Below are 19,227 nucleotides of genomic sequence, written 5' to 3' on the forward strand. Positions count from 1 at the left end.
GTCAATACCACTTGTGAGTCCTCTTACATTTGAGAACGTTACAGTCCTATTGATCAAACAACCATGAAAAGGTAGGCTATCGCTCCCTCAGTTATGCACATCAACAACAAAAATGTCAACAACTAAGGCTAGTCAGTGAAAGATGAGATAAAATCTAACAAAGGAACATTAAATAAACCCTCTCAAACTCTTTTTTAGCTAGTTGGCCGTCAAAATCACACCGATAAACGATGGGGAATTGTAGCCTACTCGTCCTTATGAAGCTTGCCTGCCAACATTGCATGCTTGTCTGAACCAAGCACCCAAAGCTAACTGGCTAAAGTTGGGTAGTTTGCTAGCTAGCTTGCTACACAAATAGATATGCTAGCATACAAAGAACAGTATTGGTGAATGATATTAATCATGCAGTGAACTGCATCCATCTATTCTGCCAACAATGCCTTAGCGTACGTCATGAAATGTTGATAAAATTGAACATATTTTTTAACCTCATATAAAATTGGTTTTGTAGCATGAACTGGGAATTTAATCATTTTTTACTGATATTATGATTGTCTATTTCCACTTTATTGATACAACCAGGAAGAAAAGCATTTGTCAAGATTACTTGTTGTGATGGAAATTTTTATGTTGGTCCTTTTCTATTTATACATCTCTGTGTTCTATGTTTGTGCTTTTCTAATAACCATTTTCTGTGTTCATGCAAGTGACTGATTGAACGAACCCGCACTATCAGTATCTGCAATTTGGCAGTACGCCCAGACCCTTGTTTTGAGAATGAAAGATATCTCAGTTTCAAGGTCTCAGCTTAGCGATAAGAAGCCTTGTGAGGTATTGGTCTGTCACATGCATGACCCACCAACTCGCCTTGCGAGCGTTCTATTCCCAGCTTATTGTTCAACGTCACAATGCCTGCTTCGCTATTGTTGGCAATGAAACATGCTCACGTTGTTTTATAGTTAAAATGTAAACAACAAAAATAATGCTGGAACTCTGCGGTCTTCCCATTGTTTCCTATGGGGGTAATATCTGTCTATTTTGCCAAATATCACGCAATGTGTAAATTTAGATTTTTTAAGTTGGGTGTAACCGGTGTGAAATGGCTAGCTAGTTAGCGGGGTGGGCGATAATAGCATTTCAATCGGTGACGTCACTCGCTCTGAGAGCTTGAAGTAGTTGTTCCCCTTGCAGAGATGGGTAATGGGTAATGATGCTTCGAGGGTGGCTGTTGTTTATGTGTGCAAAGGGTCCCTGGTTCGAGCCCAGGTAGGGGCGAGGAGAGGGTCAGAGTCTCCAAAGGTCTCCAATAACACCAGAAAAAGTCGCTAGATTTGTCGCTAGTTGCTATTTTGAAAATGTGTCGATAGAGTGGTCTGAATACTCTCTAAATATAGCGACTAGGTCGCTAAGTTGGCAACACTGCTCATTCCTTCCCCTCTTCCACCGTCATCATTCGGCTCCTGAGTGGCTCGCTCGTGGGTGTGTATGGCAGCATCTTCGGTTGTGCGTCAAGAATTCTGCATACAGTGCACGTTTGTTTGAAGGTGTGGTTATTCACAGGCAAATTGCTATATGCTATGGAGGTACATTTGTGTCTTTTTGTCGAGAGCAATTTTATTTTTATTTTCAATCAAAAATAATTGTTCTGAAAGCAACTTTGTCCCGACACAAAGGAAGTCAAAGCGGACACCTACGAAGATGGCATCTCAGGTAAGCAGCACTGGGCTGTATTGACGTATCCTAAAAATGACATCTTCTGTTTTAGATTGAACGGTCATATCTCAGTTATTGTTTCCATATCTATAAATAATAAGCTGTTTTCTTTACTTTCAGAGAGCGAGCTGACCAAGGGGTCGAACATTTAGATATTGCCAGATGTTCACTGTCCGAGGAACAGGCCGTGGAAGCTTTATTGTTGGCAAAAGTGTCCATAGCCAGAGGTAATTAAACTGTTCTGTGTTCTTTTTCTCCATCTCTGCCTATCTAAAAAAAAACTTAAGATGTCAGCTGCTAATTTTCAGATTTACACCACATAAACACAGCCATTTTCACTGGACTATCTGTTGCTGCCAAGTCATGATTTCCCTGGGGGTTAGCCTTACAATAACCAAGTGGTGAGACATAGCCCTCTATATTTAAATGTTTCAGGTACACTCCGATAGGTGTCTGCGTCACATACAGTATCTTCTATTGACATTATCTTCTAATGGTTTTCCTCAAGTGTCTGGTTTTCAGCATAAAGTACTTTGTAGCCACTTACACGGAACCCAAACCGGCTGCACACGTCGTGCGCCATCGTGCATCAATTTATTTTGTCCCCCTACACCAAACACGATCACGACACGCAGGTTAAAATATCAAAGGTCAAGGTCAAAATATCAAGGTCCTCTACTCCGACAATTAATCCACACATAAAAATGGTCAACCGAATCTTTTCTAGTCATCTCTCCTCCTTCCAGGCTTTTTCATCTTTGAACTTGTATGGTGATTGGCATCTAAACTTTCATAGTATTACCACGACAACCGGCAACAGTTCGTCTTTCAGTCACCCACGTGGGTATAACCAATGAGGAGGTGGCACGTGGGTACCTGCTTCTATAAACCAATGAGGAGATGGGAGAGGCAGGACTTGCAGCGCGATCTGCGTCAGAAATAGGAATTATGTCACGTTCCTGACCTTATTTTCCTTTGTTTAACTTTGTTTAGTTGGTCAGGACGTGAGCTGGGTGGGTAGTCTATGTTATGTGTTTCTATGTTGGGTTCAATGTGTTGCCTGATATGGTTCTCAATTAGGGGCAGGTGTTTGACGTTTCCTCTGATTGAGAACCATATTAAGGTAGGTTGTTCACACTGTTTGTTTGTGGGTGATTGTTGCTGTGTCTGTGTTTGTTACACCACACGGTACTGTCTCGTCTCGTTCGTTCGTTCGTTCTTTCCTGTTCGTGCGTTCATTGTTTTTTATGTTCACAAGTTCAGGTCTGTTTAACGTCGTTTGTTGTTTTGTAGTTTATTCAAGTGTTCTTCGTGTTTCGTCTTCATTTAATAAATCATTATGTCTACATACCTCGCTGCGTGTTGGTCCGATCCATGCTCCTCCTCGTCTGAGGAGGAGAACGAATATGACAGCCGTTACAGAATCACCCACCTACAAAGGCTCAAGCAGCGGGGAAAAGGGCAGCGACAGCAGCAGCAGAAATCCCAGGACTCCTGGACATGGGAGGAGATTTTGAACGGAGAAGGACCCTGGGCACAGGCTGGGGAGTATCGCCGCCCCAAAGCTGAGCTGGAGGAAGCGAAAGCTGAGCGGCGGCGATATGAGGAGGCAGCACGGCAGCGCGACAGGTACGAGAGGCAACCCCAGAATTTTTTTTTGGGGGGGGGGGGGCTAGAGAGGAGTGTGGCTAAGCCAGGTAGCAGACCTGAGCGCACTCCTCGTGCTTATTATAAGCAACGCGTTACTGGTCAGGCACCGTGTTATGCGGTTAAGCGCACGGTGTCGCCAGTGCGTGCCCATAGCCCGGTGCGCTATAGGGCAGCCCCCCGAAAGTGTCATGTGAGTGTGGGCATCCAGCCGGGGCGTATTGTGCCTGCTCAGCGCGTCTGGTCTCCGGTACGCAGTTTCGGTCCAGGGTATCCTGCGCCGGCTCTGCGTGCTGTGTCTCCGGGGCGCTGGGAGGGTGCAGTGCGTCCTATGCCTACGCTCCACTCGTACCGGGCAAATGTGGGAGTGGAGCCTAAGGGAGAGGTGCGCGTAGTAGGCACTAGATCTCCAGTGCTCATCCACAGCCCGGTTCAACCTGTGCCTGCACTCTGGAGGGTACGGGCTGGAGTAGTATTCCAGCCTGGGGGAGTGGTGCCAAGGCTGCGCACCAGAGCTCCAGTGCTCCCCCACAGCCCGGTCCTTCAGGTGCCTCTTCTTAACATCAAGCCTCCTGTAGGTCTCTCCAGCCTGGTGGGTCCTGTGGCAGCCCCACGCACCAGGCTGTCTCTCCGTCTCCTCCCTACAGGTGTGCCCGTCTGCCCAGAGCCGCCTGCACTGCCAGTCTGCCCAGAACTGCCTGCCTGCCCAGCGCTGTCTGAGCTGCCTGCCTGCCCAGCGCTGTCTGAGCTGCCCGCCTGCCCAGCGCCGTCTGAGCTGCCCGCCTGCCCAGCGCCGTCAGAGCTGCCCGTCTGTCCCGAGCCGTCAGAGCTGCCCGTCTGTCCCGAGCCGTCAGAGCTGCCCGTCTGTCCCGAGCCGTCAGAGCTGCCCGTCTGTCCCGAGCCGTCAGAGCTGCCCGTCTGTCCCGAGCCGTCAGAGCTGCCCGTCTGTCCCGAGCCGCTAGAGCCATCCGCCAGACAGGAGCAGCCAGAGCCGTCCGCCAGACAGGAGCAGCCAGAGCCGTCCGCCAGACAGGAGCAGCCAGAGCCGTCCGCCAGACAGGAGCAGCCAGAGCCGTCCGCCAGCCAGGATCCGCCAGTACCGTCAGCCAGCCAGGATCCGCCAGTCAGCCAGGATCCGCCAGAGCCGTCAGCCAGCCAGGATCCGCCAGAGCCGTCAGCCAGCCAGGATCCGCCAGAGCCAGCCAGCCAGGATCCGCCAGAGCCAGCCAGCCAGGATCCGCCAGTCAGTCCGGTGTTGCCCCTCATTCCGGTGTTGCCCCTCAGTCCGGTGCTGCCCCTCAGTCCGGTGCTGCCCCTCAGTCCGGTGCTGCCCCTCAGTCCGGTGCTGCCCCTCAGTCCGGTGCTGCCCCTTAGTCCGGTGGGGTTAATTTGGAGGGTGGCCATTTGGAGGAGGCTACGGAGGCGGGGATTGACTATGGTGGGGTGGGGACCACGTCCGGAGCCGGAGCCGCCACCGTGGACAGATGCCCACCCAGACCCTCCCCTTGAGGTTCAGTTTTGCGGCCGGAGTCCTTGGGGGGGGGGGGGGGGGGGGGGTACTGTCACGTTCCTGACCTTATTTTCCTTTGTTTAACTTCTTATGGCTGCAGCCCGGCGTCGGTACACTTATGACAACAGCCACTTCAAGTGCAGGGCGCGAAATTCAAAAGATATATTTTTTTAAATATTTAACTTTCACACATTAACAAGTCCAATACAGCAAATGAAAGGTACACATCTTGTGAATCCAGCCAACATGTCCGATTTTTTAAATGTTTTACAGCGAAAACAGCACGTATATTTATGTTAGCTCACCACCAAATACAAAAAAGGACAGACATTTTTCACAGCACAGGTAGCATGCACAAAGCCAACCTAACTAACCAAGAACCAACCAAACTAACCAACAAACAACTTCATCAGATGACAGTCTTATAACATGTTATTCAATAAATCTATGTTTTGTTCGAAAAATGTGCATATTTCAGGTATAAATCATAGTTTACATTGCAGCTACAATCAGAAATTGCACCGAAAGCAGCCAGAATAATTACAGACACCAACGTCAAATACCTAAATACTCATCATAAAACATTTCTGAAAAATACATAGTGTACAGCAAATGAAAGACAGGCATCTTGTGATTCCAGCCAATATTTCCGATTTATTAAGTGTTTTACAGCGAAAACACAATATAGCGTTATATTAGCTTACCACAATAGCCAGAAACACATGCCATTTCCCAGTAGCAAAAGGTTAGCGATCGTAACAAACCAGTAAAAGATATATCATTTTTGACTAAACTTGATATTCTTCATCAGATGACAGTCCTATAACATCAGGTTATACATACACTTATGTTTTGTTCGAAAATGTGCATATTTAGAGCTGAAATCAGTGGTTATACATTCTGCTAACGTAGCTACTATTTCCCACAACGTTCGGATATTTTTCTGACACTTTTTATGACACACATATTCTGACCAAATAGCTATTCATAAACATAACTAAAAAATACATGTTGTATAGGAAATGATAGATCCATTAGTTCTTAATGAAATCGCAGTGTTAGAATTCTAAAAAATAACTTCATTACGACATCCAGCTTCGGTATAGCTAGAGTACCCAAACGTTGGGCGCCGACGACTAGTTCACATGCACGACAGATATATGAAATAGCATCATAAAATGTTTCTTAATTTTGCTGATCTTTCATCAGAATGTTGGACAAGGGGTCCTTTGTCCAGAACAGTCGTTGTTTGGATTTAGAACGGCCACTTTCCCTCTCGATTTAGCAAGCGCACTAGCCAAGTGGCACGAATCGCTCCATCGTCAACAAAGTCAGAGAACGGAACACGGCAAAACTCCCGAAAAAAATTCAATAATCTGATTAACTTCTTATGGCTGCAGCCCGACACCGGTACACTTATGACAACAGCCAGCTCAAAGTGCAGGGCGCGAAATTCAAAAGATATATTTTTTTAAATATTTAACTTTCACACATTAACAAGTCCAATACAGCATATGAAAGGTACACATCTCGTGAATCCAGCCAACATGTCCGATTTTTAAAATGTTTTACAGGGAAGACACAATATGTAAATCTATTAGCTAACCACGTTAGCAAAAGACACCACTTTTTTTACTCCACCAGTTTTTTACTCCATCAGTAGCTATCACAAATTCGTCCAAATAAAGATATAAATAGCCACTAACCAAGAAACAACTTCATCAGATGACAGTCTGATAACATATTTATTGTATAGCATATGTTTTGTTAGAAAAATGTGCATATTTCAGGTATAAATCATAGTTTACATTGCAGCTACAATCAGAAATTGCACCGAAAGCAGACAGAATAATTACAGACACCAACGCCAAATAACTAAATACTCATCATAAAACATTTCTGAAAAATACATAGTGTACAGCAATTGAAAGACAGGCATCTTGTGATTCCAGACAATATTTCCGATTTATCAAGTGTTTTACAGCGAAAACACAATAGAGCGTTATATTAGCTTACCACAATAGCCAAAAACACAAGCAATTTCCCAGTAGCAAAAGTTAGCGATCGTAACAAACAAGCAAAAGATATATAATTTTTGACTAACCTTGATTTTCTTCATCAGATGACAGTCCTATAACATCAGGTTATACATACACTTATGTTTTGTTCGAAAATGTGCATATTTAGAGCTGAAATCAGTGGTTACACATTGTGCTAACTTAGCTACTTTTTCCACAACGTCTAAACAGCAACGATATTTTTCTGACACGTTTTCTGACACACATATTCTGACCAAATAGCTATTCATAAACATAAGTAAAAAATACATGTTGTATAGGAAATGATAGATCCATTAGTTCTTAATGAAATCGCAGTGTTAGAATTCTAAAAAATAACTTCATTACGACATCCAGCTTCGGTATAGCTGAGTACCCCAAAGTTGGGCGCCCACGACTAATTCACATGCACGACAGATATATGAATTAGCATCATAAATTGTTTCTTACTTTTGGTGATCTTCCATCAGAATGTTGTAGAAGGTGTCCTTTGTCAAGAACAGTCGTTGTTTGGATTTAGAACGTTCATTTTCCCTCTCGATTTAGCACACGCACTTGCCAAGTGGCACAAAGCTCTCCAAGTCAACAAACGGAAGAGAACGGAACACGGCAAAACTCCCGAAAAATGTTCAATAATCTGATGAAACTATATTGAAAAAACATACTTTACGATGATATGGTCACATGTATCAAATAAAATCAAAGCCGGAGATATTAGTCGTCCATAACGACAGCTAAACAGAAGGCAAATCCATGTCCCCTTTCGCGCGCTCCAGAAAACAGAAAATGGACGGTCACGTCATACAAAGAGCTTTTATTCCACTTCAGACCAAGATAAACACGAAATTTCTTCTCTCACCGCCTCTTGACATCCAGGGGAAGGTGTATGAAGTGCACGTAGACTCTTACGTATCATGCCCATGTATAGGCAGGAAGTAGAACAGAGCATCGATTTCAGACTTTCCACTTCCTGGTCAGGAAGTTTGTGCCAAATGAGTTCTGTTTGACTCACAGATATAATTCAAACGGTTTTAGAAATTAGAGAGTGTTTTCTATCCAATAGTAATAATAATATGCATATTGTACGAGCAAGAATTGAGTACGAGGCCGTTTGAAATGGGCACCTTTTATCTGGCTACTCAATACTGCCCCTGCAGCCCAAACAGGTTAACTTTGTTTAGTTGGTCAGGACGTGAGCTGGGTGGGTAGTCTATGTTATGTGTTTCTATGTTGGGTTCAATGTGTTGCCTGATATGGTTCTCAATTAGGGGCAGGTGTTTGACGTTTCCTCTGATTGGGAACCATATTAAGGTAGGTTGTTCACACTGTTTGTTTGTGGGTGATTGTTGCTGTGTCTGTGTTTGTTACACCACACGGTACTGTCTCGTCTCGTTCGTTCGTTCGTTCTTTCCTGTTCGTGCGTTCATTGTTTTTTATGTTCACAAGTTCAGGTCTGTTTAAGGTCGTTTGTTGTTTTGTAGTTTATTCAAGTGTTCTTCGTGTTTCGTCTTCATTTAATAAATCATTATGTCTACATACCTCGCTGCGTGTTGGTCCGATCCATGCTCCTCCTCGTCTGAGGAGGAGAACGAATATGACAGCCGTTACAAATTACTTCTATTTTAGCCCTTGCAATGCAGAAGCGCGCGAGCAGTGTGGGTGCAATAATTGAATAACATAGATTTCTAAATGTATTTTGCAACGCTCACGCAGGCGACGCGAGCGGTGTGGTCAGCCTATTAGTGTGGACACCAGGTGAGACCACACACACACAATAACAGTCTCTCCTCTTCACTTCATCCCTCTCCCCCATCTCCCTAAATCCTCTAGGTTATATCAGCTGTTTTGGTGAACCCTTCCCGCATCTGAACTGGCTTACACAGAGGGCACAGCATGATCATAGGTGAGATGTCACTTGGTCGGGTCAACAGGAAGTATTATTAAAGAGATGCTTTACATTGAAATACAGACAGAGATGTAGTAGTCCCAGAGTTAATGATCCAAGGTCAGTTTTGCATTTCACCTCCTGATTTAGATGACAGACCATGTTAGAATAAAAACAACAAGGCTAAATCATGCTCTCTCTATCCATTTGTCACTCGTCTGCAGGTATGTTTTGATGTGAGAGAGGGAGCCAGTCCCGTCATCGCCACCTCACCGGCTCTTAAGATAACCTTCGTGCCAACTGGGGGCCCAAGGCTGGTTTGGAGACATCGCAATTGTGATGAACTGAGAGAATATTAGGGTAGCACTGTAATGTATGAATCATATGCTGTCTGCTGCTGTTCTTACCTCTTTCCCTTTCTGTCTTCTTCACCTCTCTCCCCACCTCGTCTTTCTTCCTCATTTTATAATGGACACCATATGTGCATTGAAGTACAGATTGAACTTGTATTTATAATATTACAATTATCATAATTATAATGCATGTATGTATTTATAACACCTGGATGATGAACTTCTTTCAATAAAGCGTTTCACATTCTCCACTGGTTGAAATTAAATCAAATCAAATCAAATGTTATTTGTCACATACACATGGTTAGCAGATGTTAATGCAAGTGTAGCGAAATGCTTGTGCTTCTAGTTCCGACAATGCAGTAATAACCAACAAGTAATCTAACCTAACAATTCCACAACTACTACCTTATACACACAAGTGTAAAGGGATAAAGAATATGTACATAAAGATATATGAATGAGTGATGGTACAGAACGGCATAGGCAAGATGCAGTAGATGGTATAGTGTACAGTCTATACATATGAGATGAGTAATGTAGGGTATGTAAACATAAAGTGGCATAGTTTAAAGTGGCTAGTGATACATGTATTACATAAAGATGGCAAGATGCAGTGGATGATATACAGTACAGTATATACATATACATATGAGATGAGTAATGTAGGGTATGTAAACATTATATTAAGTGGCATTGTTTAAAGTGGCTAGTGATACATTTTTACATAATTTCCATGATTAAAGTGGCTGGAGTTGAGTCAGTATGTTGGCAGCGGCCACTAAATGTTAGTGGTGGCTGTTTAACAGTCTGATGGCCTTGAGATAGCAGCTGTTTTTCAGTCTCTCGGTCCCTGCTTTGATGCACCTGTACTGACCTCGCCTTCTGGATGATAGCGGGGTGAACAGGCAGTGGCTCGGGTGGTTGTTGTCCTTGATGATCTTTATGGCCTTCCTGTGACATCGGGTGGTGTAGGTGTCCTGGAGGGCAGGTAGTTTGCCCCCGGTGATGCGTTGTGCAGACCTCACTACCCTCTGGAGAGCCTTACGGTTGTGGGCGGAGCAGTTGCCGTACCAGGCGGTGATACAGCCCGACAGGATGCTCTCGATTGTGCATCTGTAGAAGTTTGTGAGTGCTTTTGGTGACAAGCCGAATTTCTTCAGCCTCCTGAGGTTGAAGAGGCGCTGCTGCGCCTTCTTCACAACGCTGTCTGTGTGGGTGGACCAATTCAGTTTGTCCGTGATGTGTACACCGAGGAACTTAAAACTTTCCACCTTCTCCACTACTGTCCCGTCGATGTGGATAGGGGGGTGCTCCCTCTGCTGTTTCCTGAAGTCCACGATCATCTCCTTTGTTTTGTTGACGTTGAGTGTGAGGTTATTTTCCTGACACGACACCACACTCCGAGGGCCCTCACCTCCTCCCTGTAGGCCGTCTCGTCGTTGTTGGTAATCAAGCCTACCACTGTAGTGTCGTCCGCAAACTTGATGATTGAGTTGGAGGCGTGCATGGCCACGCCTCCCAAAAAATTAAGTATCTCATTTAAATACTATCCTGTGTCCTCAGATTAATGTAGATGAAGGGAGATAGATATGCATTGTTCTTTTCTGTATATATGAATTACAAATCAATCATGTTTCTAGTCTATTGCATAGTTACAATGTGTAATCATTGATGTCGCAGGAGTGGTAAACACTGTTGAAGTCGGAAGTTTACATACACTTAGGTTGGAGTCATTAAAAGTAATTTTTCAACCACTCCACACATTTCTTGTTCACAAACTATAGTTTTGGCAAGTCTGTTAGGACATCTACTTTGTGCATGACACAAGTCATTTTTCCAACAATTGTTTACAGACAGATTATTTCACCTTGTTAGGGATAGTGTCCTTTTTTCTCAATTTCCGCATAACTGACTTACCCAAAGTAAACTGCCTGTTGCTCAGGCCCTGAAGCCAGAATATGCATATAATTGGAAAGAAAACACTTTGACGTTTGTAGACATGTTAAAATAATGTAGGAGACAATAGATATGGCAGGAGAAAATCCAAAGAAAAACCAACTGTTTTGTTTTGAGAGCCCATGCTCTTACAATGGAAAGTATAGGGACATAATTAAATCTAGCTCCCAGTATCCAATTCCTATGGCTTCCACAGGGTGTCAACACTCTATGTTCAAGGTTTCAGGCTTGTTTCTTCCAAAACGAGTAAGAAATATGAGTTTTAGTACTCGGACACACTATTGGAAATTTGTGTATGCGCATGCGATGAAGACAAGACGCACCTGCTAATATCAGTTTCCTATTGAACATACTTCTTTCCGTATGAAATATTATAGTTTGATTACATTTTAGGGTATCTGAGGAGTCAATAGAAATGTATTTTGACTTGTTTTAACAAAGTTTAGCGGTAGATTTTCGGATTCCTTTCTCTACATGTAGAACGAGTAGATTACTCAAATCGATGGCGCCAACTAAACTGACTTTTTGGAATATAAAGAAGAATTTTATCTAACAAAACGACTCTACATGTTATAGCTGGGACCCTTTGGATGACAAATCAGAGGAAGATTTTGAAAAAGTAAGTGAATATTTCATCGCTATTTGTGAATTTATGAAACCTGTGCCGGTGGGAAAATATTTTCATACGGGGCGCCGTCCTCAAGCAATAGCATTGCATGCTTTCACTGTCATGGCTACTGTAAATCGGACAGTGCAGTTAGATTAACAATAATTTAAGCTTTCAACCGATATAAGACACTTGTATGTACCTAAATGTTTAATATCCATAATTTGTATGATTATTTATTTGAATTGCGTGCCCTCCATTTTCACCGGAAGTTGTCCCACTAGTGGGACGCCTAGCCCTAAGAAGATTTATAATTCACTGTATCACAATTCCAGTGGGTCAGAAGTTTACATACCCTAAGTTGACTGTGCCTTTAAACAACTTGGAAAATTCCAGAAAATTATGTCATGGCTTTAGAAGCTTCTGATTGGGTAATTGTCATAATTTGAGTCAATTGGAGGTGTAACTGTGGATGTATTTCGAGGCCTACCTTCAAACTCAGTGCCTTTTTGCTTGACATCATGGGAAAATCAAAAGAAATCAGCCAAGACTGAGGGACTGAGGGGTAGCTCCGCCTGAGCTGCCCGCCTGAGCTGCCCGTCAGCCCGTCTGTCCAGCGCCGCCTGAGCTGCCCGTCTGTCCAGCGCCGCCTGAGCTGCCCGTCTGTCCAGCGCCGCCCCTCAGTCCGGAGCTACCCCTCAGTCCGGAGCAACCTCTCAGTCCGGAGCTACCCCTCAGTCCTGAGCTGCCCCTCAGTCCGGAGCTGCCCCTCAGTCCGGAGGCGCCCCTCAGTCCGGAGCTGCCCCTCAGTCCGGAGGCACCCCTCAGTCCAGTGGGGCCCTTTAGTAGGGTTGCCAGTCCTAGGTCGGCGGCGAGGGTCGCCGTTCCTAGGAGGCCACAGAAGCGGACTAAGACTATGGTGGAGTGGGGTCCACGTCCAGCGCCTGAGCCGCCACCGTGGACAGATGCCCACCGAGGCCCTCCCCTATAGGTTCAGGTTTTGCGGCCGGAGTCCGCACCTTGGGGGGGGGGGGGGGGGGTACTGTCACGTTCTGACCTTAGTTCCTTTGTTTAGTCTTTTGTTTTAGTATGGTCAGGGCGTGAGTTGGGTGGGTTGTCTATGTTAGTTTTTCTATGATTTTCTATTTCTGTGTTTGGCCTGATATGGTTCTCAATCAGAGGCAGCTGTCAATCGTTGTCCCTGATTGGGAACCATATTTAGGTTATCCTGTTTTCTGTTGGGTTTTGTGGGTGGATATTTTCAGTCTTTGTGTGTCTGCACCAGACAGAACTGTTTCGGTTTTCACTTTGTTGTTTTGTATTTGAAGTGTTCAGTTTTGGATTTATTAAATAAGATGAACACTAACCACGCTGCGCTTTGGTCCTCTCCTTCCACCGACGACAACCGTTACACCCTAAAACATCAAAAAACACGAATTACAAATTCATTCTCCTAATACTAGCTAGCTGGCTAATGTTAGCTAGTCAGATAACATGCTAAATTGTAAGTTATCTTTATGACAAAAAAATATGCACAAACATTTGTCTCTACATTAACTAACATATTCCTCGCAATTATACTTTTTTTGCTTGATTCGTTATGACGTTATAACCACTTACATCTGGTTCCACCATAATGTTTTGTCAGCCATCTTTGTTGAAGAATGCCACAAGGCAATTGTGGCTCGCGTCAAAATTCGTCATTGGAACCACTCAATATGATTGTTCATATATAATCCTTGGGACCCAAATGCATAGTGAGTGCTCTAACTCCCTCCTGTGGTGGTCTGGAGCAATGATGCCGTGACGCTGGGTAAGTCCCGCGGTGCAAGCTCGCAACTTTTAAAGGAGGAACCACTGTATAGTCAAATACTGTATGGAAATTATATTTACCATCTACTATTCTTTCTATTCAGCGCTTCAAAAATAACCGTTTTGAAATGTATAGCTTGTATTTTTTGCAATTGGATTCTATGATAGGCTTAGCATTTAGTCATTTTAACTATCATTATCTGATTTATTGGTGAGTAAAATAAATGTATTCATGGTATTTCACGGAACACTTTGATTTTGAATGAATGACTCAGAGGTGAAAGATGTGTGAAAGCCAAATTAATGCAGAATCAAAGGTTCTGAACATAAGATAGTGGCATTACAAGTGTTATACGTTTTGTAGAGTTTTGAAAATATACCACTTATACCACTTACAGCTGAAAAATGTGCCACATGAATGTGTTAGTGCCTTTCTTCCCTCCCAATTCTGGCTGGTTTCACGTGGGTAGAGAATCTGCTGTTTGAAGTAGAGATGGATGCTGATGGGCCTGACCTTTCATTTGCATGCTACATTGTGCATGTTCCACGAGCAGAGACTGCACACTGTGTCTCACGATCACTGACAGGCAGTGTGTGCGTGTGTGTAAATTTGTGAGCAAGGCTGTAATCTCTTAGTAACACAATCCTTTCCCTCATTGAAAAAGAGGGGAAAGACAGAAGAAAAGGGCATTTTTGTATTTGGTCTCTTCCAAGGGAAAAACCTCTTAAGGACAGAGCCCTGAACAACTGCATTGAGAAAGAGAAATAGAGCATCATCTAGCCAAATGTCAACATGATAAATCCAACCTTTACAAGTAGTCTCTGCTGTAAGTGTGCTCATGTCCCAGAATTAATAATCAGATCTATCATATTGTTTTGGAGTAATTAATGCCAACAGGGTTGTCATATATCCCCACTCCGGGGTATATAAATCCAGCCTTTAAAAATAAGTTATGGCTAATATATACCACCAGCGCTGCCCTGTGAGCTGCCTTAGGGGTGGAATGTGTTTTTTATTGGTAGCGGGATGTCGCTTGTTAAACAAGTTTGGCCTGAGCTCTGCTGGTGTCAGCCCCATGCGAAAGAGAGATCTATCTCCAACCCGTGTCAGGACTCTGATTGATGAAGAGGGAGAGGGGGCTGTCATTGTTTCAAATGGTTTTACCTCTGTATCATACTCTACATCCCCCCACCCCCTGTGCTACAGTAACATGGTTCAAATGGATTCAGACGGAAAGCTCAGAAGAACAGCTACACACATACTCTAGCCCAGAGTGGTAATGGCCTACGACATGGGCTCTGAGGTGGTTAGGAATGCCTGGATGGGGATTTCTAACCTGTTACATCAAGTGAAACTCACCAAAGGCTATATTATTCAGAGCTAACTCAAAACATATAAGCTCTATATCTTTAGGATTCAAGACAAATCAAACATATGTATTTTGACATCACGATCCTTGTTTGACTATTTCACAAGGGACAGTCCATGGAGATCTTCTCATCTCATACACATTACTCAATATACAATGTACTGTGTATGGTATCCTAAACAAACACAAAACAATTGGCTTTTGGTGGACCAGATATTCAGGCAGAATCAGACAATCTGTAGATCAAATGGAAGCTTCTGGTGAGCAAACAGGTTCAGACCACATGCAAATCTAGCATGCATGGCCATGTTTCGGAGAGAGAAAAATCTATTCACAGTGTAAGGACTGATCACACTAAGTCAGTGTAGAGGGCAAAGATTGATGGCTTTCGAGATAAAGGTAATCTTATTAAAAGTCATTAATAAAACATTGTTCATTAAGTGGAGTAATAAAGCTCCCATCAGTGCTGTTAGCTATGACTGACACCTAATCAATGCCTGGTGGAGCCATGGTCACTTCCAATCTTCTGAAGCAATACACATTTACACAGCATTACCAAGCATGAAGAAAGTGGAATCCAGGTGTTTCCAAACTCATGCTATTTATAATTGTATTTCCCAAATGTTCGTCAAAGTATTATTCTTGGGGGAGTCTGCCTATTCCACAGGGAAATAATAGCTTGTTTTTGAACCTGTTTGCTGGTTTAACAGTAGTGTATTTTCAGGAAAGCATTGGCTGAGTTTTTTTCTTCAGATCAAGCAACAACGGCATCTTACCTAAGGGTCTGCATTCACACGAGTGATAGAGGTTACCTTGAGTCAAGTGAGAATAGATCAGAAACACATCACAGCTTGATAAAAGGCCTGATCTCTTAAAACCCATGAGGAAGTAGACAATTGCGCACTAGCAGCAGTCTAAGCAGAGAGACCCTGTACAATTTGTAAAAAAAATTGACCTACAATATGTTTGTTTTAAGAATGAACAATTAATATAGCTAATTAATATAATCAGAATCCACCACAGCGTTAAGACTGAAGTTAGCAAGTAATTTGTTTGGCTAACTAACTAACATTAGCTGGCTAGCTGTTTTGGTTTGAATGCCAACCAGTGTCCGGAGGTTGAGGATCGAGAGAAGCCAAAAGCAAGGCACCAGAGTTCTGCAGTGTTGAGGATCGTAGGGAGGACAAAGTTACAAGGCTGCTCTTTAATTATTATTGAAATGTGGTGTGCTTTCTTGAGCCACGTGATTGCCGTAGCATCATTGTGGTGGTGTTTTTCTAAATTACTTGTCTTTTTTTGTGTGTGCCTTGAAGCTTTTTGAGATTCTTTGAAAAGCATTATATAAGTTGAATAAATGATTAATTGTTTTCTCTTACACTTTCTCCCAGCATGAAACAGACAAATTCTTATAGGAAAAAAATATATAACTTGATTACTGAAACATTTTAGGCATGGATAGAATTGCCAACTAACTGAAGCGAATTTGAATGGGGATTAATTTTATGCTTGATGAATACATTTTTGGTGGGGTCCAGTGTGGACTGAAGGTGAGCTCTCCATGAGGCTGAATCTCAAACCGAACACTTGGCCCCAATATTCCCTCTAAGCTGCGTGCGTCACGCAGAATAAATATCAGCTCGCACAGGGAAGCACAAGATTGAACTTCACTCAACTAACGGGAAAAACTCTAGAAAGTTAACACTATCAAGCATTTGTCTATGGAATAGCCTCCCCCTGGGGATCAAGCAAAGAAAAAATTTAAATAGCTTTAAAAAGCAGGTGAAGGTTTTAATTTGGACAAGGTTGTCTAAGTAAGATAAACCCCTCCACTGCACCTTGTGTCCCCTACTGCTGGTCAGGTGTATTTATTTGAATGATAGATATGATGTGCAATGAATAGATTGTTTTAATGTGAAATTAATATTGTTGATTTTTAAGGTTAGGGAAAGGTGTAGTGAATAGTGTCACTTTTTATGATGTCAATATAAATTAATTGTCACGTTCCTGACCTGTTTTCCTTTGCCGGGTGCCATGAAGCCGGCCCAACATATCTGGCCTCCAGTACGTCTCCTCGGGCCGGCGTACATGGCACCAGCCTTACAGGTGGTGTCCCCGGTTCGCCTGCATAGCCCAGTGCGGGCTATTCCACCTCGCCGCACTGGCAGGGCTACGGGGACCATTCAACCTGGTAAGGTTGGGGAGGCTCGGTGCTCAAGAGCGCGTGTCCTCCTTCACGGTCCGGTATATCCGGCGCCACCTTCCCACCCCAGCCCTGTACCATCAGTGCCGACACCACGCACCAGGCTTCCAGTGCGTTTCCAGAGCCCTGTTCCTCCTCCACGCACTCTCCCTGTGGTGCGTGTCTCCAGCCCAGTGCCTCCAGTTCCGGCACCACGCACCAGGCCTACTGTGCGCCTCAGCAGGTCAGAGTCGGCCGTCTGCCCAACGCCGCCTGCGCTGCTTGCCTGCTCAGCGCTGCCCGAACTGTCTGCCTTCCCAGCGCTGTCTGAACTGTCTGCCTGCCCAGCGCTGCCCGTCTGTCCCGAGCCTTCAGAGCCGTCCAGCCAGGACCAGCCAGAGCCGTCCAGCCAGGACCAGCCAGAGCCGTCCAGCCAGGACCAGCCAGAGCCGTCCAGCCAGGACCAGCCAGAGCCGTCCAGCCAGGACCAGCCAGAGCCAGCAAGCCAGGAGCTGCCAGCCAGCCAGGAGCTGCCGGAGCCAGCCAGCCAGGATCCGCCAGAGCCTTCCGCCAGCCAGGATCCGCCAGAGCCTTCCGCCAGCCAGGATCCGCCAGAGCCTTCCGCCAGAGCCTTCCGCCAGAGCCTTCCGCCAGCCAGGATCCGCCAGAGCCTTCCGCCAGCCAGGATCCGCCAGAGCCTTCCGCCAGCCAGGATCCGCCAGAGCCTTCCGCCAGCCAGGATCCGCCAGAGTCATCCAGCCAGGATCCGTCCCTCAGTCCGGAGCTGCCGTCCCTCAGTCCGGAGCTGCCGTCCCTCAGTCCGGAGCTGCCGTCCCTCAGTCCGGAGCTGCCGTCCCTCAGTCCGGAGCTGCCGTCCCTCAGTCCGGAGCTGCCGTCCCTCAGTCCGGAGCTGCCGTCCCTCAGTCCGGAGCTGCCCCTTATCCTGGTGCTGCCCCTTATCCTGGTGCTGCCCCTTAGTCAGGTGCTGCCCCTCGGTCAGGTGCTACCCCTCAGTCAGGTGCTACCCCTCAGTCTGTTACTGCCATTTGGAATAGTGGGATTGACATGGAGGGTGAATATTGGGAGGAGGCCACGGAAGCGGGGGTTGACTATGGTGGGGTGGGGACCACGACCAGCGCCAGAGCCGCCACCGTGGACAGACGCCCACCCAGACCCTCCCCTAGACTTTGTGCTGGTGCGCCCGGAGTTCGCACCTTAAGGGGGGGGGGTTCTGTCACGTTCCTGACCTGTTTTCCTTTGTCATGTATTTGTTTTAGTTGGTCAGGGCATGAGTTGGGTGGGTTGGTCTAGGTTTGATTTTCTATGTTGGGATTTTGTGTTCGGCCTGGTATGATTCTCAATCAGAGACAGCTGTGAATCGTTGTCCCTGATTGAGAATCATACTAAGGCAGCCAGGGTTTCACTTGTGTTTTGTGGGTGTTTGTTCCTGTGGAGGTTTTGTTGCCACACAGGACGGTTTCGGTTTTGTCACGTTGGTTGTTTTTGTATTTAAGTGTTTTGTTGATTTTCATTAAAAGAATGAACACTAACCACTCTGCGTTTTGGTCCCCACCTTCTGTCAGCGAGGACAGCCGTAACATTAATATATTTATGGTTGTTTGTAAATTTGTCTTGCCTTTTAATCAATATATGTTATTGTTTTTACCATCGAGCATCACTTTGGAAACAACCGTTTTAATAATATTTTCAATTGATATATTCTGGTTCCACAATGTACATTTTGTTTTATATGTCTGTTACTTAATAAGTTCAATTAAATTCAATGTTTCCCTTTACTGTTGAAATTGTGATCGAATCAACACAAAATTAGTCACTTTCAATGCAACATACCGAAACAAAACAAACAATGCAAGACTTATAAAGGAAAACTAACTATGTAAGATGTTTGTATTTGTATTTATTATGGCTCCCCATTAGCTTCTGCCAAGGCAGCAGCTACTCTTCCTGGGTTCCGGCAAAATTAAGACAATTTAAAACACATTACAATACATTCAGAACAAATTTCACAACACACAAAGTAAAGTGTGTGCCCTCAGGCCCCTACTCCACTACCACATATCTACAACACAAAATCCATGTGTACATGTGTGTATAGTGCGTATGTTGTCATGTGT

Source organism: Salvelinus namaycush, chromosome 2 (genome assembly GCF_016432855.1).
Source record: "Salvelinus namaycush isolate Seneca chromosome 2, SaNama_1.0, whole genome shotgun sequence".
Classification (NCBI taxonomy): domain Eukaryota; kingdom Metazoa; phylum Chordata; class Actinopteri; order Salmoniformes; family Salmonidae; genus Salvelinus; species Salvelinus namaycush.